The 22,790-nt window shown below is 39.7% G+C and overlaps 1 protein-coding gene and 1 long non-coding RNA gene across 7 annotated transcripts in view; one reads left to right on the top strand and one right to left on the bottom strand.

Annotated features, from left to right (window-relative positions):
• Positions 1–2,360: 2,360 nt before the first annotated feature.
• Positions 2,361–21,414, bottom strand: LOC123617531 (uncharacterized). Of its 2 annotated transcripts, none has more exons than XR_006725676.2 (4): positions 21,305–21,414; positions 18,527–18,613; positions 12,160–12,236; positions 2,361–12,069 (listed from the first exon to the last, which is right to left on the bottom strand). It is a non-coding gene; the product is annotated as an uncharacterized LOC123617531 (long non-coding RNA). The 2 variants fall into 2 exon arrangements; XR_012511405.1 differs by lacking the exon at positions 21,305–21,414 and adding an exon at positions 20,385–20,471.
• Positions 20,600–22,790, top strand: part of ZBTB40 (zinc finger and BTB domain containing 40) — a 69,471-nt gene continuing 67,280 nt past the window's right edge. For 3 of the 5 annotated variants that reach the window (XR_012511404.1, XM_010957400.3, XM_010957399.3), the window contains exon 1: positions 20,602–20,796. The gene's annotated coding sequence lies outside the window, so the exon portion shown is untranslated. Of the gene's footprint in view, positions 20,797–22,790 lie in introns of all 5 variants that reach the window. The other 2 variants (XR_006725675.2, XM_010957401.3) reach the window with 2 other exon arrangements.

Here is a 22,790-nt window from a genome sequence, read left to right as displayed (position 1 = left end):
GCATCCTGTATTTCTGTTTGTCATGTCTGTCAACCTTATCTGTATTATTTCATCTTTACAGTCACCGAGGAGGAAGATTCTGGAACCGCCTCCACTTTAACAGGCATCATAACCTAGGTTCCAAGAGGGAATGTGCCCCGATGTACAGCAAGTGAGCCGTGGGGTTGCAATTCCAATCCAGCTCTGCCCAAGGCCTGAATCTGCGTCCTCACCAGTTCCCTCCCTAATCAACAGGTTAGAGGCACTTCTCAGGGAAGTGGCTGGTTAAAATGGTCTCTGAAGGCAGCAAACGTAAACATCCTCAATGTGAGAACAGTAAAGTTTCCATTCCAAAATAGGAATGGGTCTTATAAATCATCCAGCTGAGAGGCAGTTCAGCTTTGGGGTTAAAATGTGGGTTCTGGAAACAGACTGATGGTTGGGTAAAAGCCCAGCTCCATCCATCCCTAGCTGGGAGATTTGGGGCAATTATTTAACTTTTCTGTGCTTTGGTTTTCCCCATTAAGAATATGAGGAAATCCTACCATGGTAGGGTTGTTGTAAGGATTAAATGAAGTAATACATACACCGTACTTTGAACAGCGCTGGGCACTTGCCAGCATCCAAAAATATAGATTCGCTGCGTATGTAGTCCACCCACTTTACTTCACGTAGGAGACCCCCGAAGCCCAGAGGGGGAATTGCCTTGCTCAGGGCCACACAGCATGTGAGTGGCAAAGCAGACTCAGAATCCCAGGTCTCCAAATGAAAGGATGGGACGTCCATCTCAAAAGAATAGCGAGAAATCTTCATTGTGTGTCAGTTCTTGATCTCCCGGTCCTGGTTGCTCCCATGACAGGTGGTACAAAGGAATCCTACTGCTTCTGAGGTTATTGACATAATTTAAATCTTCTGAATCTTTTTCAGCAATACAATAGTGTAAATTCATTTCATTGTCTCCACTAACGTTTACTGGGGAGTTGGCACATGCCAGACACTGTGTTAGGCACACAGGTTAGAAAAGCAAGTAGATACCAAGAGATGCTGGTGTGACTGGCACTAGGAGTGGGGAGCCCAGGGCCTGTGGAGGCCAGAGGAGGGACACCTGACAATTAGTGGGGAGTGACGAAGAGGCAAGGGATGTGGGTGAACCAAATATTCCCTACAATGCCCGGACAGGGGCAGGGTAGCAAGCCCCCTCCAGTAAGATGACTGTCCTATGGTTAAGAAGCAGCCAAGCCAAAGATGTTCTCATGTCATTAAAAAACCACTGCTCACCCAAACTGCCAAGCAGGACCCAGATTAATGACATTTAAGGAGAGACTCTGTCTTGGAGACAGGCTTGTGTTTGCCCTTTGTGCTGTCGTGAATATGAATTCAACCACCATCGGGTAACTGCACCTGAAATGGAGGCCAGGTGTCACATAGCATCCCGGGAGTCACCAGAATAAAAGCTGGGTGCGGATCTTCAGCAAATCTCCACCTGTTTCATCTTGGCGTGCTCGATGCAGAAGAATAATTCTAATTGCCACCAGTTCAGAGAGGCGGGCAGCCCTGCACTTTGAAGTCGGTGTGGCTACAGCCCCTGGGTTGGGGAGTTTCCTCCAATGGGCTTTATGCTCACCAGAACCTTCCTCTGAATGTCGTTACCACCAAGGTTATTGGCAGCACTGCATCTCGGGGCGGGGGGGAGGGGCAGGTGTATCTGCTGGTTATTGGGAGATAGTTCTTCCAGGGTCCTAAGGGAGCCTCAGGTGCGTGAATGCCAGGAAGTCTGAAATGCCTGCACTGCTAAAATCGTTGACTATGCCCAGCGGTCCCTCCACTGCGGGTTGTCTCCCGTCTGCTGCTGGGAGTCATCCCCGCCTCCGCTCCCTAGGACAAGATGGTGGTGGACTTGAAGGCGACATGAGTCTTTAGTCAGTGTCTTCTGGAGTCACCAGGGCAGCTCCAGGGCCATTCTCATGGGCTTGAGTTTTTATCTCTGGCTGCAAGCAGGCTACAGTGACAGCTACCAGGCCAGCTGTCCAAGGCAGAACCATGGAGAGCATCTTTGACTCTTGTCTGTCCCTCAGCCCCCCTGGCCATCAAGTCCTGGAGCTACTTCCCTCCCAAGCCTCTCCCTGCCCCCTTTCTCCACCACCCCTCACTACTACTCTGGTCAAAGGCACCATCATCCCAAGCCTGGGCACCGAATTAGCAGCCTAGCAGCCTGCCCAGCAGCCTGCAATCTCATCCCATTGTGATCTGTTTGCTGTTCTACAACTAGAGAGATCATTCTAAAATTAGAATATGATCTCCCTACTTAAAAGCCTCGTGATCATTCATCCAATTGGTCATTCACGTCTTCAATAAATAATATTCGGTCTCCCGTGTGCCAAACATTATTTATTATATTATATTAGGAATACATCAAGACAGACAAAGGCCCTGCCTTCATAGCATTTACCTCTACTGCATGTGTATTAAGAAATATACCACTAAACACGTAATAGATGTCAAGTAGTGATAAGTGCTAGGGAGAAAAACAAACCAGAGGAGGAGACAGTGATGGAGAGAATGGCCACTACGGTGGACAGGGAAGGCCTTTCTGCGGATGTTTGAGCGGAGACCTGATTTAAATAGTGGCCCAGAGCTACACAAGATGTCCTGGGCAAAAACTGGGTAAAAAGTGTAACAACTTGAGTGCAAAATATCATAGATAATGAAGCACAAGATCCTGCAGGAAACGGTATAACATTTTCTAAGTGTATAAAACTCAGCCAAAGAGAGTAGGTCGGCCATCCTTACAGAAACCTAGGAGATGTTTAGAAAAGTGTCTATTAGCTATATAACTTTCAGTAAAGGACTTAACCACTCTGTTTCTGTTTTTTTTTTTCCATCTATAAAATGGAGATTCTATCATTAGTACCTGCTAATCAGGTTGTTGTAAAGATGAAATGAGTTCACTCATGTAACATGCTTTAGCGTGACTCCAGGTCATGTCACCATGATTGGGATCACCATCATCATCATCACTTTTTAGTGGGGATCATGGATACCTTCGAGACTGATGGATAATGTGCACGTGCACACACACAGTTCAGCACACCATTGTGGATGTTCACAGGTTCCCTGAAGCCTGTCCATGACTCTCCCCAGTGATGGGGGAGGACCGCATGGACAGAGCTCGGAACCCCCAACCCCAGATTCAACTAGAGAAGCCCCCATCCACTTGTTTGACATATTTGCAGATTGTGTTTCTATATGTGATTTTGTTTGAAGAAAGGGGCTATTTTTCAAATATGAAAAATGCTCATCTTTCCCTTCTCATTTTGCAGATAAGGAAACCGAAGGTCAGACGGGGAAGACACACAGCCCAAGGTCACACAGTAAATAACGGGCAAAGTCAGAACTAGAATCCAGATCTCCTGTCTCCTCATTGAGTAAAAATGATCCCACAGGAGTGGGCACAGCTCAGTGGATGAGAACAGGGGTTTGGGAGACAGGCCTGGGTATGAATCCTGAATTGGTCACTTACTCACCTTGAGTAAGTTTCTTAACCTCTCTGACCATCAATTTCCTTGTCTCTAAAATGATGTAAAAAATACTAAAGTGTCTCAAAAGTGCTTTCTCATGAAGGGGCAGTGATGAGAGTGGGATGGAAAGGGCAATTTATGTAAATATGTTCGACATCATGTTCAAATATGTTTTAAAACCCTCCTGATCATGCATGAATGTTTCTTCTGGATAAAAGCCTAGAGTGATAAGATAGTCACTAAACAGATCTGTGACGTCGAAGGCAACGAGTGCTTGATGTGCAAAGAGCACCGAGGGCCCGCGGGGAACAGGCTTGGGGAGCAGGGGGATGGCCGCGGGGCTCTGCACCTGCTCCATGTAGTTGCGCCCTGTACACCACTCCCTGGAAACTTCTGTCCAGCTTTGACAAGACAGTTCTGTCGTTTTATTTATTGCTCATAAACTGCATGCTTACGGGGAAGAAAATTTGAGACACACTAATAATATTGACTTCACAGGACTGTTGTGGGGCTTGAAAAAGATAATGGATGTAATGAGGTCCACTCTTGCTTGGCATGGAGTAAACCTGTAATAAGCGCATGCCAGTTCTAGGGATGTGAGGTTACTGTCATTGTTGAAAGCAAAACCCCAAATTATGAGATGTGGTCTGTGTCATCTGTCACAGAATCCCTCAGCACCTGGCACAATGCCTGGCTCATAGTAGGAGCTCAATAATTTTGGAAGAATAAATATATAGACAGGGTAGAAAGATTAACAGCAACAGGGAGAAATCTTATTTGGCTTATTATTTAAAATACACTGGACTCAATAGGAGTATAATGAAGAGGTTTTTACAAAACTCCTGAGAAAATTCCTCATTCATGCAGTTAATGCACATCTAGTATGTGCTTTCTCTGTTCCAAGCACTGTTCCCAATGTAAGGATAGAGCGATGAATAAAGGAGACAGGGTCTCCATTCTCACAGAGCTCACATTCTAGTGTGGGGAGACAGATAATAAACGGATAAACATATAATATGATATAATAATAAGAGCCATGAAGAAAAATAAAGCAGAAGAAAGGATTTAGGGAGTAATGGAGATGCTGGTATCAATAGTGAAAACCTCTCCAAAAAATGACATTTGAGCAGACACATGAGTGAAGCTACGTGGATGTCTGATGGAAGAGCTTTCCACACTTGGAAACAGTTGAAAAGAGAATGAATGCATTTCATCCAGTACCTTGGCCTCATTTTCAATCGACTGAAACAAAATAAAAGACTCTTTGTAGTGCATCACCTGCAAGTTGAACAGAAATCTACTCCACATGAAAGGAAAACCTTTAGTTAATCTGTTTTTGTTGTTATTGAAATCTTAAGTACCTCCTTTATCACAGATGGCTCTAAACCTGCAGGGAAAGAGATGCTTCAGAATCACAATTCCAAATGAAAAACAAAAGAACCCAGCAACGATAATGGCCTCACAAGAAATAACTTGAAATTGTGAGTGCGCGGCTTGATGAGATTAAACAGTTGGAGGCAAATGATGCAAGCCCCAAAAAGGGAAATATTCATATGAATCATTACACAAATCCCATGTTAGAGTGCACCAGACGCAGCAATCTTCTGTTCGGGGAATAGTCAACCAGTCACTCAAGAAACATTATGGAGCACCCGACTGCTTATAAAACGGGGAGTTTCGTGGCTAGAAAGATTACCTGAATCCAGATCTAACTTAAGGAACTTCAATCTGGCCCCAGGTTAGCACATATTTACTATTTATTTTTACGCTATTTATTACTATTTCATTTTTCAATTTAATTTTTTTCTCCCATTTTCAGTCCATTCCCCTTTTCCCATATGCACTGTTCTCAGGTTCTTTGTCCATTTTATTTACACTTACAAATGCATTTTTATAAACATATGGTATTGCTATGTGTGCATATTTAATGTACATAGTGATCTATTGCTATATATCTCATTCTGCTTCTCTGAGATTTCTTTATGCTGATTAACATAGATCTAGTCTTCTTTTTGACTGCTGCATTATATTCCATCATTTACACATTATATTTTATTTAGTAATTCCTTAGTAAAGAACATTTATTTCCAATTCTGTTATGATAAAATAATGCTGCAATAAACATCCTTAAACATATATATCCCTTTACATACTTATGCAAGAATTTCTCTGGTATTTATACATGACACAGGATTTGCAGTATAAATGATATGCATTTTGTCTATATCACTAAGTACTCCCAAATTGCTATCCTAAATGACCGCACTAATTTGCACTGCCCCAGCAGTGCATAAAAGTTGCATTTCCTCCGCATCTTTGGCACTTTGATATATCTATCTTTGAATGTAAAATAGTAGCTATTTGTTGATTTATTTTACATTTCTCTGATCACTAAGGATAAATTTTTTTTTTTTTGGCCATTCTGATCTCTGGTTTTCTCTTCTGTGAATTGTTTGCCCATATCCTCTACTTTTCACATTTTTACAAAAAATTCTCCTTCTTTTTTCCTATGTTACACATTTCAGACATTAATTTCAGTCATACATGTTGAAAACATATTCTCCCAGTTAGTTAATTGCCAGTTAACTCTGTCTCTGATGCTCAACTTTTCTTTCTTTTAATTTATTTTTTTATTTGGTTGGGGGGAGGTAATTAGATTTATTTATTTTTGGAGGAGGTACTGGGGATTGAACCAAGGACCTCATGCATGCTAAGCATGTGCTCTACCACTGAGCTATACCCTTTCCTCCAACTTTTCTTTCTTAATTCAAACAAACTCTGATTTTTTAATCAGACACAAGTCTTCCTAGCGTAACAACTACTTGCAGGTGTAGCCACATGACTAAGTTCTGGCCAGTAGGATATATAAGAGAAAGTATTATGGGAAATTTGCAGGAAATAGTCTTAAAGAGATAGAGCTCCATTTTTTCCTCTTTTCCTCACCAGTTGGGGTATTGGATCTTGAGTTGGGAGCCATGTGCTGAGGATGGAGAAACCATGACAGAAGGACTGGGCTCCTGATGCCAATACTGTACTGCTTATTTCTAGATTGCTTATTTCTCACAGAGCTAAACCTAAATCTAACTGATACAAGCACAAGTCTGATTTTGAAGTAGTCAATTCATCTGTTTTCCCCTTTAAGAAATTCTTGCTGATCCCAAAGTCACAGTTACATTTGCCTACAATTTTCTTCTAATAGTTTTTATAGCATTGCTTTTTCAAGTTAAGTTTTTAATCCATCTGGAGGTATTTTGACCTGTTTTGTTTTAGGAGGCTACTTTAGGAGGTTACACTTTCTTTACATTATGAGCCAATCCTCCCCCCACCACTTATTAAATAGTAATTCATTCTTTCCTCACTGCGTTGTGATACCATCTCTACTGTATACCAGGTTCCCAGTACTACATTGAACAATGGTGGTATTGGGAAATATATGTGTGTGGTTTCCATATTAATTGGAAATCTATGTCTTTTTATTAAATATAATGTCTGCTATAAGTTTTTGATAGAGAATTTTTATCAGGTTAAGAAAGCTACTTTAATCACAAATAGATGTTTTGCTTGTATTTATTGAAATACTATATTTTTTTCCTTTAATCTGAAACACCGTTGACAGATTTATCTGATGCTAAATCATCTGTACTTTTCTAAACTAAATCCTACTTGGGGTTTTTTGAATTAGGAATGGGTCTATAATTACAAGCAAAACTGTCCTGTAATGATTTTTTCTCATACTGTTCATATCTGGTTATAATATCAAGATTTAACTAGACTCATTAATTGCTTGGGCAATTATCCCTCCCCTCTTCTCAGGGAAAACTTGAGGAATATAGAAACTTGCTGTTCTCTAAAAGTTTGTAGTATTTACCTACAAAACCATCCTGGTCTGGTGATTTTTAATTGGAGGTGGGGGTGGGGGAGGGTAAGCGGCAGTGGTGCTTACTATCACATTTTTCAACAGTGCCTAGCACTTAATAGCACTCCATAATTATTTATTGCATGAATAAATATTTTATTTAAATATTTTTCTTCTTCCTGTACCATTCTGGGCATTTCTTATTGTTCCAAGAACTTACACATTTTGCTTAGGTTTTCAAAATTTTGATATAAAGTTATTCATAAGGATAGCAGACACTGTTGACTGCCTGCCCAGCAGTCATTTCCCTACTTCTCCATTTTTTTCCCACTCAGTCATATACTTCGGTAGAGTACAATCCATTGGAACCTTAAAGAATGAGTTGGAGAGTGACCCAGATTTGGCCAAGCCAAACATTGTGGTCCCCTTTTCTTTGTCAGTGATTAGCCTAGATGTGAGTTTATGATGCAATGAGGCAGAAGAGTATACAGCAGGGAATGAGGGCACTTGGGGAAAGATTTTTTTCTCTGACAAAATGGGAAACACAGAAAGAAACACTCTGCCTATAATGTAGCTGTGACAGTGTGAAGCCTGGAGCTGCTACAGCTATCTGGTGTCCAGGAGGGGAGCTAGTTTGTGGATGAGTCTGACGCACAGAGGATGGAAAAGTAAAAAAAAATGAAAGACACTGGACTTTGATGACTTAATGAAGGTGCCATTAACCAGTCCCTGAATTACCCTACTTTGGGGCTTCTTGTTATATAAGATAATAAATTTCTTATTCTTAAAATTGGTTTAGAAAGGTTTCTTTATTATTATTTGCAGCCCAAAGCATCCTGATATAGCAAAAATCATCAACAGTTTTTTGGGGGTAGCTTTTTGGTTTTATTTTAATAGCTTTAAAGTTAAATTAAAATTTCTTCTTCTGCTGTAGCCACACTTATTTATTCCTATTTATTACGTATTTTGTTTATTTGCTGATATATTTGCTTATATATACTATTTCCTTTCCTCTTCTGGGAGATTTACTCTGTTATTTTTTTTAAGCTCCTTTAATATTTACCTCCTTTTATTTGCACTTCCTTGTTCTTAAAGCTATAATTTTCTCCATAAGAAATGCTCTAGCAGCAGCTCACTGATTTTTAAGTACCTTTGTCTTTAATATTAAGTATTTCTTAATTTCTCTTGTATCATCTCTACCCCATGGCTTGTTTAGAGATACGATTTTTAATTTTCAGACATATTTCAGTTCTCCCTTTTGTTATTGATTTCTGCTTCTATTGCATTTGATTTTACTGTTCAAAATGATGTCAATTCTTAGTAATTTATTAATCATTCCTTTGTAGCTTAGTATATGATCCATTTTCCCATGTTTCATGTGATTTTGAGAATAATTTGCATTCTGGCTTTGTGGATGCATTTATATAAATTATCTCAAACTCATTAATTGTTTAAAAGTTCTATATCCTTGCTTTTATTTTCTCTGCTTTATCAGTTTCTTAGAGGTATATGTTAATATCACCAACTACTGTTTTAAATTCACCCACTTTGCCTTGTAAGTCTATCAGTTTAAAATATTTCTAAGTTATATTATTAGGTGCATATGTGGTTGTAATTGTTACATGCCCTCAGTATAAAGTTCGTTTTACTGATATCTGTGACCCTTTTTGTCTGTATGGATGCTTTGATGTCCTAGCTTTCTTCTAATTTGTGTTGGCTTTGTATATATTTTTCATTTTCTTGTTTTTAACCTGTTGAGTAAGTAACATGTTTACATGATTCAAACTTGAAATGATGTTTAAAGGCATACACTGAAAAGTTTTGCTTTAACCCAGTTTCCATCCACCCTGTGCCAGTCATCAAATTATTGCCTCTCAGTTCTAAATTCACTCTTCTTTATGTTGCTTTGTAATATTGGAACTGGACCTTGTCACTATTTCTCCTTTGGCAGATGGCATACTGCTAGACCTTGTCAAATAGAGGGTGTTGAGGGAAACTACAAGAGGAAAGGGCTTATCTTCTGATTCTGGTGCTTTTCTTTCTGGCGTCTATAGTATGGCTGCTAGCAGATGGCTTCCTTGCTAGCAGGTGGCTCCTCTGTCAAAGGTGTGCTGGAAATCCAGTGGTACACACACTCCAGCATCCCATGGCTTATAGCCATACCTTCCCCAATGAGGTGTGAATCTCAGCTTTGCAGGAGAGGGGCTCTTTCAAGTTTGTTTCTCCTTGACTATACGCCCTCACTGTTAGAGGTAGCAGCTATTCCGCACGGCTGTGTCCAATGTGGTAGCCACTAGCCAAATGTAGCTACTTAGATTTAAATATAAATTAATTAAAATAAATTCAAATTAAAAATTCAGTTCCTCAGTCACACTAGCTATATTTCAAGTGTTTAATAGCCACGTGTGGCTAGTAACTACTGCATTGGGCAGTGCAGACATAGAACATGTCCATCACTGCAGAACATTCTATTGGACAGTGCTGCCTTAGCAGTGTCTATTCCTCTTAGGAGTCAGTCTCCTTTATTAATAAATAATTCTTTACATTGTACAAATTAACATTATACTAGTTACATTACTAGTGAATGTCTTTATGTTATTTCCTTTTCCAATTTCCCTGGTTTCTATCTCCTGATTGGCCCGTGGATAACACACACTCCATTTTTCATATGTATCTCTTCAATGTTTTTATGCAAATATAAGCAAATACATATATACATTCTTATCTCTACTCCCCCCAACACATACACTTATTTACACAAAAACAGCACACTATGTATACAAAGCAGAAGTCTGATGAACTACTGCCAGCAGGCCAAATTCAGCTAAATCTGGCCACACTCATTTGTATTGTCTGATTGCATTCATGCTACAATGGCAAGTTGAAAGTCAAGCAGTTGCAACAGAGATTGCGTGGCCTGCAAAGCTGAAAATATTAACCGTCTGGTCCTTTACAAAGAAAAAGTTTACTGATTCCTGTTCTACATCTTGCTTTTTAATTTAGCAATATATATTGGAGTTCTTTCCCTATAAGGACGTTAGAGCTTCCTCATTCTTTTATTTTGAAGCTGTATAATATTCCTTTGAGTGGACACATTGCAACATACTTAATCTTGTTCCTTTGGTTTAAATTCCATTTTTTCCTATTTCAAGGATTATTTCAGTGAAATATCAGTGAATTCAGTGAAATATCAGAATTTCAGTGTATATGCATCATTCTGTACACATGCAGGTATATATACAAAGTAAATACCCAGAAGTGAAATTATTGATCAAAGGGAAAAATGCATTTTAAAATTTCGATAAGAATTGTTAACCTAAAAGGAAAAAAACAACAGAAAAATTGTTAAGCTACATAGGGATTGTACTAATCTACATCCCAACCAGCAATGAGAGTGCCTGTTTACCATCTCATTGTCAAACTTCTAGAATTTTCCCCAATTTGATAGGCTAAAAAAAAGATATTTCAGAGTAGTTTTAATTTGTACTACTCACATCATGAATAGATTGAGAATATTTTTGTGTTTTTAGAGGCCATCTTCATGTCTTTTTATGTGTGTGTGAACTGCCTCTTTACATCTTTGCTCATTTTTCTTCAATTTTCAAAAGACTTTTGGTCTTGTTCTTATGAATTCCTAGAAGCTATTCATGTATTAAGAAAATTAGTCCTTTAACTATAATATGAGTGGCATATATATCCTCCCAGGTTGCCATTTATATTGAAACTTTATTTACGGGTTTTTAAAAAATACGGTTAAATTGATCAATCTTTCTTTTTAGGTTTTTGGATTTTGAGTCAATTAGAAAGTCCTTCACCACCTCAAGGTTACAAAGAAATTTGCCCATTTTTTTCCTAGTACTTTAATGTCTACAATTTTTTAGCTTTAGATCTTTGATCTATTTTTAGTTTATCCCAGCGAAAGATGTGAGGTATAGATAAAACTCCTTTTTCAAATGATTACCCAATTATCCCCAAACCATTAATTATAAAGTTTATCTTTACTCTCACACCTTTAGAATATATTAAATTTCTATATGTATTTTGGTCTATTCTCGGACTTTCTATATTGTTCCATTGGTTTGTCTGTTTATGAGCTAATTACTCACTATTTTCATTGTTGAAGCTTTAGAATATAGTTTGATATCTGGTAGGGCTGATTCTCTATATTCTTTGTTGTTAATTTTTCCATTTGAATCCTATAATCAGCTTCTCTAACCACAGAAAGTCTGTTGGTGTGTTTGCTGAGAATTAACATTTTTATGATGTTCATTCTTCTTGCTATTTAAGAAATGATATACCATATTCTTGGGTTACAATCAATATTGTTAAAATGACCACAGTACCCAAGGCAATCTACAGATTCAATGCAATCCCTATAAAATTACCAATGGCATTTTTCACAGAACTAGAACAAAAAAATTTTAAATTTATATGGAAACATAAAAGACCCCGAAAAACCAAAATAATCTTGAGAAAGGAGAGTGGAACTGGAGGAATCATGCTCCCTGACTTCAGACTATACTACAATACTATAGTAATCAAAAGAGTATGGTACTGGCACAAAAGCAGACACATAGATCAATGGAACAAGATAGAGAGCCTACAAATAAACCCACACACTTATAGTCAATTAATCTACAGCAGAGGAGGCAAGAATATGCAATGGAGAAAAGACAGTCTCTTCAATAAGTGGTGCTGGGAAAACTGGACAACTACCTGTAAAAAAATGAAATTAGAACATTCTCTAACACCATATTAAAAAAAAAACTCAAAATGGATTAAAGACCTAAATGTAAGACCACTTACCATAAAACTCCTAGAGGAAAACATAGACAGAACACTCTCTGACATAAATTGCAGCAATATTTTTTTGGATCCATATCCTACAGTAATGGAAACAAAAGCAAAAATAAACAAATGGGACCTAATTAAACTTGAAGGCTTTTGCACAGCAAAGGAAATTATAAACAAAATGAAAAGACAACATACCAAAAGGAAGAAAATATTTGCAAATGATGCGACTGACAAGGGATTAATTTCCAAAATATACAAGCAGCTCGTACAGCTCAATAGCAAAAAAACAAACAATCCAATAAAAAAATTCACAGAAGACCTAAACAGACATTTCTCAAAAGAAGACATACAGATGGCCAACAGGCACATGAAAAGATGCTTAACATTGGTAATTATTAGAGAAATGTAAATCAAAACTACTACAAGAGAGGTATCACCTCACACAGGTCAAAACGGCCATCATCAAAAAGTATACAAATAATAAATGCTGGAGAGGGTGTGGAGGCAAGGGAGCCCTCTTACACTGTTGGTAAGAATGTAAATTGGTGCAGCCACTATGTAAAACAGTATGGAGGTTCCTTAAAAAACTAAAATTAGAGTTACCATATGATCCAGCAATCCCACTCCTGGGCATATACCCAGAAAAGACGAAAACCCTAACTTGAAAAGGTACACGCACCCCAGTGTTCACAGCATCAGTATTTACAATAGCCAAGGCATGGAAGCAACCTAAATATCTATCAACAGATGAATGTATAAAGAAGATGGAATATTACTCAGCCATAAAAAGTGAAATAATGCCATTTGCAGCAACATGAATGGACCTAGAGATTATCATACTAAGTGAAGAGAAAGACAAATATATGATATTGCATAGGTGGAATCTAAAAGAGATACAAATGGTCTTATTTACAAAACAGAAATAGACTTACAGACATAGAAAATAAACTTATGGTTACCAAAGGGGATACATTAGGAGTCTGGGATTAACAGATACACACTACTACATGTAAAATTGACAAACAACAAGGATCTACTGTATAGCACAGGGAACTATATTCAGTATCTTGTAATAACCTACAGTGGAAAAGAATCTGGAAAAGAATATATATATACATAACTGAATCACTTTGCTATACTGAAACATTATAAATCAACTATACTTCAACTTAAAAATATATGTCTTTCCACTCAAGTTTTCTGTTGTATTTCGCACCAATATTTTAAGTTTATATTTAAAATGTATTAATAATTTATTTCTGTTGCTATTTATATTACATATGGTCTTTTCTTGCATTATCTCTTCTAGTTGTACAACGTTTCTGTGTAAAGTTTATACATTGGTGTATTAGTCAGTGTTCTCTAGAGAAACAGAACCAATAGGACACATATAGCTACAAAAGAGAAGATACATTATGGGAATTGGCTCTTGCAATTACAGACCGAGGTATGCTTTGATGTGCCATCTACAAGCTGAAGAACCAGGAAAGCTGATGGTATAATTCAGCCTGACTCCAAAGGTCTGAGAACTGGGGGAGCTGAGCTAGATCTCCCAGCCCACAGCCTACGGCCTTTCTCTTCTAACTGGTTTCTGCATATTTGTTTAATTCTCCAGCTTCACCTTACTTTACCACCTTCTCCTCCTTCTCCCCACCCCCACCATCTTTCTCCCTCTTCTTCTCATTCTTTCTTTCATAATAGGTTATTTGGTTGATTCTTTAGGGTTTTCCAGGTGTATATTCTATTCTCTCTCTTTTCTCTTATCTGATTGTGGTAAGTAATACGTCTAGCTTAATGTTAAAAATAAGTAGTGATAATCTAAAAAACAAAAACAAACAAACAAACAAACAAAAACAAAGCATAAATACAGGACAGAAAGAGACTCATAGACAGAGAATACAGACTTGTGGTTGTCAGGGGGGTGGAGGGTGGGAAGGGATAGACTGGGATTTCAAAATTGTAGAACAGATAAACAAGATTACACTGTATAGCACAGGGAAATATACACAAAATGTTATGATAACTCACAGAGAAAAAAATGTGACAATGAGTGTGTATATGTCCATGAATGACTGAAAAATTGTGCTGAACACTGGAATTTGACACAACATTGTAAAATGATTATAAATCAATAAAAAATGTTAAAAAAATAAGTAGTGATAGAAACCATGGTTGTGTTGTTCCTAACTTTGAGAGGAATGAACCAGGGTTTCCCCATTAAGTAGATGCACCATGCTAATAGTTTTCCTCTGAAAAACTAATAAATTGGATTTCATAAAATTCAAAGCTTCTGTGCTTTGAATGACACCATCAAGAAAATGAAACAAGACAAATTATACCAAGTATCTATAATCTCTTTCAAAGATAGAAGCAGAGGGAATACTTCCTAACTTGCTCTTTGAGACCAGTGTTAGATTAATACCAAAAACAATGACCTTACAAGAAAACTAGGGATCAATATCTCTCATGAACATAGATGCAAAAATACTTAACAAACTATTAGCAAATGAAATCCAACAATGTATTAAAATAATTATACACCACAACTGAGGGGGATTTATTCCAAGTATGCAGGGCTCATTCAGTATTTGAAAATCAATAAATGTAATCCATCATATCAACAGCTTAAAGAAGAAAACTCACACGATCATATCAATAGATGCAGGAAAAAGCATTTGACAAAATCCAACAACCATTTATGATTAAAAATTTCCAGTAAACTAGGAACAGAGGGGAAGAAATAATAAAACTAAATAAATGGAAGGCTATCCCATGTTTATGGATATGAAGACAATATTGTCAAGATATCAGTTCTTCCCAACTCAATCTATAGATTCTATGCAATCCCAATCAAAATCCCAGCAAATAATTTTTGTAGATTTTGACAAATTAATTCTAAAGTATTTATGGAGAGGCAAAAGACCCAATAGCCAACACAATATTGAAGAAGAACAAAGTTGGAGGACTGACACGACTCAACTTCAAGACTTACTATAAATCTGCAGTAATTAAGACTGTGGTATTGGTAAAAGAACAGATCAATAGAACAGAATAGAGAGCCCAGAAATAAACCCACACAAAGTCAATTGATATTTGACAAAAACAGCAAAGGTAATACAATGGAGTAAAGATAGCTTCAACATATAATGCTGGAACACCTGGACATCCACATGCAGACAAATGAATCTACACACAGACCTTACTCTTCACAAAATTGAATAAAAATGGATCGCAGACCTAAATGTAAAATGTAAAACTCCTAGAAAATAAATAGGGGGAAATCCAGATGACCCTGGGTATGGTGATGACTTTTTAGATACAACACCAAAGGTACAATCCATGAAAGAAAGAATCTATAAGCTGGGCTCAGGGGTAGGTATAACTCAGTGTTAGAAGCATGCTTAGCATATACCGAGATCCTGGGTTCAACCCCCAATACCCCCATTTAAGAGAGAGAGAGAAAGAAGCTGGGCTCATTAAAATTAAACTTTTCTGCTCTGTGAAACACAATGTCAAGAGAACGAGAAGACAAGCCACAGACTGGGAGAAAATATTTGCACAAGACATATCTGATAAAGGACTATTATCCAAATTATACAAAGAACCCTTAAAAGTCAACAACAAGAAAACAAAGAACCTGATATAAAAATGGGACAAGGACCTTAACAGACACCTCACCAAAGAGATACATGCATGGCTAGTAAGAATATCATAAGATGCTCCACATCATGTATCATCAGGGAAATGCAAATTAAAACAACAATGAGATACCACTATACATCTATTAGAACGGCCAACATCCAGAATACTGACAACACCAAATCCTGGTGAGGATGTGGAGCCATGGAAACTCTCATTCATTGTTGGTGGGAATGCGAAATGGTAGAGCACTTTGGAAAATAGTCTGGCCATTTCTTACAAAACTAAACATACTATTACCATATGATCCAATAATTTGCTCCTTGGTATTCACCCAAACAAATTGAAGTTATGCCCACACAAAAGCCTGCACACAGATGTTTATAGCATTTCTATTCATGACTATCAAAACTTGGAAGCAACCAAGATGTTTTTCAGCAGGTGAATGGATGAATGAACTGTGATACATCCAGATGATGGAAGATTACACAGTGCTAAAAAGAAATGAACTACCGAACCATGAAAAGACATGGAGGAAATGAACATGCATATTACTAAGTGAAAGAAGCCAATCTCAAAAGGCTACAGAATATATGACTCCAACTATGTGACATTCTGGAAAAGACAAAACTATAGAGACTGTCAAAAGGTCAATAATTTCCAGGGGTTTGGGGACAAGGAGGATGAAATGGCAGAACACAGAGGGCTTTTAGAGTAGTGAATTACTCTGTATAATATTATAATGGTGGATGCACATTATGCATTTGACCAAACCCATAGAAGGTACACCACCAAGAATGAACCCTAATATAAATTATGGACTTGGGTTATAAAGATCTGTTAATGGAGGTACATCAGTTGTAACGAATGTACCATTCTGTGGAAGGATGTTGATGGTAGGGAAGGCTATGCGTGTGTGGGGGCAGGGGAACATGCGAAATCTGTGTACCTCCCTCTCAGTTTTGCTGTGAACCTAAAACGACCCTAAAAAATAAAAATGTTCTATATCTTGATGTGGTGGTGATTACATAGGTGTATGTATTTGCCAAAACGCCAATTTAAATGAGTACATTTTCTCATATGTAAATTATACTTAATAAAGCTGATTCTAAATGAAATGAAAGATTACACTGGCTTGCTGTCTGCAGAGCAAAGCAAAGGATAGTAAAAGAGGCTGCAGGTGGAGGATACACAGTAGGTGAGAGGTAAAAGCCATTTGGACTTTGGTTGTGAAAATAAAAAGCATATATTTAGAGAGAAAATCAACAAAACTTGGTGACTAGTTGAGGGTAACTGACAGAAATGTCAAGGACAACTCCCAGCTGTCTAACCTGAGCAATGAGGCTGAGAGTGGTGGGTGGGCTGTCCTCTCTGAGCTGGGGAGCTGGCGAGGAGAAGCAGGCTTGGCTAGAAAATTACAGCTTCTGTTTTGGATTAGATGGATATGATGGGGCTGTGTGCCATGTCCAAAGATGTTGATTCTGTTACTCTGAATGCAACAGAGCCTTTTGTCTTGGGGGAAATTGAGGCAAGGGATTCATTCACAATATAAGATATGGGTAGGATCAGACCCACAGAAGGACTCTAGACTCTCACTGGCTGGGAGCCCCTTTGGAGTGAGGTAGTCTCTCCCTTCTCCTGGTCTTTTGTCATCTCGGATGGATGAACAAGCTGACCTTTCTGAGTCATTTGGCAAATTCCAACAGCATCCACATCTGAGACTCTCTGGTCTCCACAGGGGTAAGATCTGATGACTAAGCTTCATTTGGATTGGAGAAAAGTAGTGAAATTCTAACACTTAGAAAGCCAGGAAAAAGAATGCTAAGGCCCAGATACCTATTCTAGCAGATAAAAAGCATATGCTGAGCCTCTAGCAAACTTCACTTCTACAAATAACACCACCGCCTTGGGAAACAGCAGAGACATTTGACCAGGCGGCAGCTGTGCAGAGAGTGCTATTTAAAGACTCGGCTTTTGCAGCCCAAGGACTCTGGGCTTAGGATTTGATTGGAAGGCGGAGAGAAGACAGCAAAGACTGAGGAAAGAACCAGATTTGGGGAAAAACATCACCAGGTGGTTGGCTGCTGATATGAACCCTGAATATGTTAAATGAGCTCATTTTAATAAAATTATGTCTATCCATCTCTCTGAGTAAATTAAATGTGTTAATTCATGGAAAGTGCTTGGAACAGTGTCCACTTCATAGTGCTTATTGAAGGGAAACTGTCATTATTACCATTATTATCTCTCCATCTACCTACCAACATATATATTTGCCCAGAGATGGAGACATGCTCATCTGTAATGATATGTTACTGCTAAGTGGTAGGATTTAGAGTGATTCTGTTTTTAACTCTCTTTGTATTTTTTTGTAATCCTTGAATTCTTTATAATGAACACATATATTTTGTAAAAACCACAAGTCACTATTCTGGGGGAAAAAAGTTAAGCCCTTAGAGTCAGACTTCCAAAGTTTCAATACCAACTCCGCTGATGAATAGCTGTGTGACCTTGAGAAAATTATTTACTTCTCTGAGTCTGTTTTCTCCTGTATAGCAGGGGGTAATCATGTTACCTACTTCATTCGGTGGTTATGGGAACTAAATGAGACAGTCCAGGAAGAGCTTGGCATGGGGTCTGGCAGAGGGTAAGAAGAAGACAAATAATGACTTATTACTAGCCATAGAAGTGGTCCTGGCTGTGTTATTTCCTACTAGGGCAAGGATTATGTTCTGTTTACCTCAGTGTTCTTGGCATGTAGTAGTCACTCAGGAAACAGTTGGTAGTTTAGCTGGAGTCACCTCAAACATTGGCTTGGGAACATTCTCTGTTGAGGTAGAAAAAAAGGTGAAAAGATCTCAAGCACCTTCCCCTTATGGTCAAGGAATGAGTCCTTTTGATGATTGGGAAGCACAAGTTATTTCTCCAAAACTCTCGAGACTTTCCCAAGATGAGGTCCTTGGAGGGTCCACCATTGGTTTCTTATTCTCCCATATAATGGCCAGCCAGAAGCCAGGGCCACTGCTCTCCATCACCTTATGCTGCTCTTCATGGACTTGTAGGCAAGTCATTTCCATGAGAATTTCCAATAATGCAAAATGTCAAGTGAACAATTACAGGGAAACTGCAGCCATTTTCCATTGACTGTGTGTGAGTGTGTTGAGAGATGGCATTCTTTGTTATGTCTCAAACAATCCCTCAGAAGGAAACAGTCCTTCCTATATTTCCTAAACACTCTACAACCAACGTATATTCCTTTAAAATAAGAAATAAAAACTTTAAAACACCATCCTATTCTTTATAACCATGGTCCCAGGAATTCAGGGTAGCCTCATTTCCCTGCTTTCTCCTTGTCCCAATAGGATGCAGAATCTTGTTAAGTTAAACAGAGAGGACACGTTTCTGCACTTATTCCTATTGTTTGGGAACAATAAAGCCTCAAGCCATCCACATACACACACACTACATTGGTAATAATATTGATTTTTAAAAATCCACTGATTGGATAAATATTTCTCAAGCACCTATTAAGTACCAAGCGTCATTCTACAGGTTGGTTTGTTTGTTAAATCTGGCAACACTGTACTGAGGGCTCCCACTAAACGAGAATGTAGAAATGGTGGAAATTAATTAGGAGACACAATAGCTGTGACCGTGACTCTAGTGACTATAAAACTGATTGAATGTCCCCTGCTATATAAATCTGACCCTGAGCGTGACAGTGACATGAGTGTAATACTGAAAGTGACTAATTAGGCAGTAACAAGACGGTCCCGTACCCAGTAGGCGCCTACTAAATATTGGCTTGAGCATGCGGCAATGAAAATAGCTGAGTGACAATAATGGTGAAAACAACTGAAAGGGTGACAGCTGGGCACACATTCCAATTGCTACATTGTACAGAACCGTTTGGAGTTCGTGGTCGTGGTCGCATACTGGACAGTGACAGTAAAAAATGATAAACCGGATAACAGCAACAATGCAAATGACAGTTCTGCCCAGTAGAGTGATTTGTGATTAAAACGGTAATAGGTGTCAGTCCGACAATGACATCTCTCAGAACGACTGAATAGTGACACTATGGACGTAATCAGCTGTAACCAAAGTGAGAACTCGGCAATGCACTGAGACAACCGGATCTGAATGGCAGGACTGGCAGGGACAGAAAACTGGCTGCGTGTCAGTGACACAGTGACACTGGTGAGGATCAGTGAGCCAGAGCCGATGCGACTTAACTTGCCTGAAACTGTATGGAAATGACTTCATCTGCTTGGCGGTGTGAAGGCGGCAAGAGGAGCTCCAACATGGAACGCACAGTGTGCCACAAAACGTGTGACAGGAAAATAAGCACAAGAAAACTATGAACACTTTTACCCCCGGCCCCCTAAACTCTAAAATGAGGAGGAAGGAGAGGCGGGATCAAAAAGCCTTCAAAACGCCACGATTGGTTGGTACGGGTCTGTTAGCCTATTACGTCCAAGAGGCGCCAAGCCTCTCCACCAATGAAAATGCGTCTGGGGACGCATCCTAGGTCACGTCTCCGCCTTGCACGTGAACTTGTTGTTTCGGAAAAATGGAAAGAAATTTTTTATGCCTACCTGCCATTGCTTGAAATAAGATCTCAACTTTACTGCTGCCCGAGCGAGGGGCAGTGGAAATCCATTAGAAGTTTCCGAAGGGAGTGGGTGGGGGGAGTGGTCAAGGGTCAGAGGTCAGAGAAGTGGCAAGCAACCGGCTGGCCCTAGCGTCCTACCATTGGTGGAAAGCGCGCGCGTGACGCAGGCCCCGCCCCGACGAGGCCCGGCCCCAGCACGTGACTGTGGCGCGCCAGGCAAGCCGGGCCGCCCCCTCCCCGCTTATACCCCTCCGCGCCGGCCTCAAAATGGCCGCCTTCTGGCGTTTCTGGCGCTGTTGAATGGAGAAAGCTTTATTGTTCCCTTCGGGCAGGAGTGTTCGTGTCCTCTATGGCGCTGTCAATAAAGAACGGCAGTTTGAATCGGTGCTGAACAGGTAACCATAGAAACGGGGCTGGGACTCCGCGTTGAGACCCCTTTTGCAGCTGAGGCCTGAGAGGCGTCCCGAATGAGGGGCGCGCAGAGACCCTTCCGCGTGGCAAACCCCGCAGGGCTTGGCCAAGTCCAAGCCGCTTCCTCCCGCCCCGGGACGTGGACCCCCAGGGGCGGTCCACACTTCCGAGCGCAGGCTCCGCTCTATTCTCTGGCGGGGAGAGGCCCCGGGGCCGCGGCGGGGGCGCTCGGCAGGGCCTAGTCCCCACTTGGGGCCTGCCCTCGTCCCGCATCGCCAGCTACTCGGCCCGATTGGAGGCCTCTTTTCGCAGCTGTTTCTCGAAATCTCAGCCCCCGCCCCCCCCGCCAACTCCCGGTACCGGCCTGGGCAAAGTATGGCCTTGGGCAAAATCCGCCTTTCACTACCCCTCCCTTCCATTTTTGTCTGTTGGGAGCTAAGAAGGTTTTACTTTTTTTTTAATAGTTGAAGAAGAAAAGAATATTTCACAAACCTTGTGACAGTTTTATGAAATCAAATTCGGGTGTCCATAAACGAACTTTTCTTGGAACACAGCCATGTTCATTGTTTACGTATTGTCTGTTGCTGCTTTCCTGTTACAAGAGAGAAGTTGAGTAGTTGCAACACATATCGGATGGCTTTGACCCCTTGTCCCACAAAGCGAAAAGTACTTTTTACTTTTGCCTGGCTTTTCGCAGGAAGAGTGTGGCGGCCCCAGCTCTGGACACAAGTAGATTGGGTCAGTATTGTGCTGAATTGAGGGATTCCGCTGGTCCCATCTCAGAGTGGTGAACTCGAGTTATAGCTGCTCTGTGCACCCAGAGCTTTAATTGACCACTCTGGCTTTCATTACCTCTTCTGGTCTTACTGATTTATTATTCAGAGTGAAATTGTTTCTCCTACTTTGAATAACAAAAATACCATTCACCCAGTGTCTACAGTAAGCCAGATGCTTATTTATATTCATACACAGCGTTTTTGTACCAACAACTCTTTATGAGTGTCCATATGTCCATTTTGCATGAGGAGGACGCCCAGGTTCTGAGAGGTTAAGCTATTTCAAAATGTACTAGATTGTAGGTCTGGCAAATAGAGCTCTTCCCTGGGAGCCCCCTGCCTGGGGACCCACATCATACTGCTTGGACTTTATTCTTTCAGAGCTCTAAACCTGGAGTTATTGGTTCTTCCTTGAAGTCAAATCCAACTCTTTGTATCGTTTATGGAGATTTAATTACAACCTCAAAATGAAATTTTTCTCTACTTGCCTATATCATCAAACTTCTGCCACACCCCACTTTCTAACTTAGATGTTGCTCCTTTATAGCAGTTGGGGATCCCGAACCTAATTATTCCTCACTAGTTTAGTAACAATAGATAGAACACCCCATGCTTACATGCATGCATGTTAATCGTTCAACATTTGTCCAGCACCTACAATTTACTGGCGATGATTCAAATCCCTGGAAATATAGTGGTGAACAAGATCAACACGATCTCTACCCTCTCACAGAATTTAAATTCTGTAGGGGCTTGGACAGATGGCATACAGGTAAATAAAGATAATTTCATGTACAGCTATCATAGCATCATACTAGTAAAATCAGTAGTTAATCTTTACTGAGTGATTCCTGTGCAGCAAGGACTGCACTATGTGCTTCATTTCCATGGCTTATTTAATCCTCACACAAACACTATGATGTAGGTAGTATTAATATTCCCATTTCAAAGATAAGGAAACAGAGTCAGGAGAGATGTCCAAGGTTACATAGTTAGTGCCTAAGGGACCTGGGATCTGTCTGAACCTAAACTGATCACACTCAGCACCCTATATTATGCTGTCTGTTTATTATCTTTCCTGCTAATTTGGGAGGTCCCCAAGGGCAGGGACCACACCTTACCTGTTCTTGTGTCAGCTACCAGCCAGTGCCCACAACCTTACATTTGGTGAATATTAAATAAATCCAGGCCATTGGTTGAGC

The sequence above is a fragment of the Camelus bactrianus genome, chromosome 13, assembly GCF_048773025.1.
Source record: "Camelus bactrianus isolate YW-2024 breed Bactrian camel chromosome 13, ASM4877302v1, whole genome shotgun sequence".
In the NCBI taxonomy this organism is placed as follows: Eukaryota; Metazoa; Chordata; class Mammalia; order Artiodactyla; family Camelidae; genus Camelus; species Camelus bactrianus.
The sequence above is the reverse complement of the archived record's forward strand: the minus strand, read 5'-3'. Positions and strand labels throughout refer to the sequence as shown.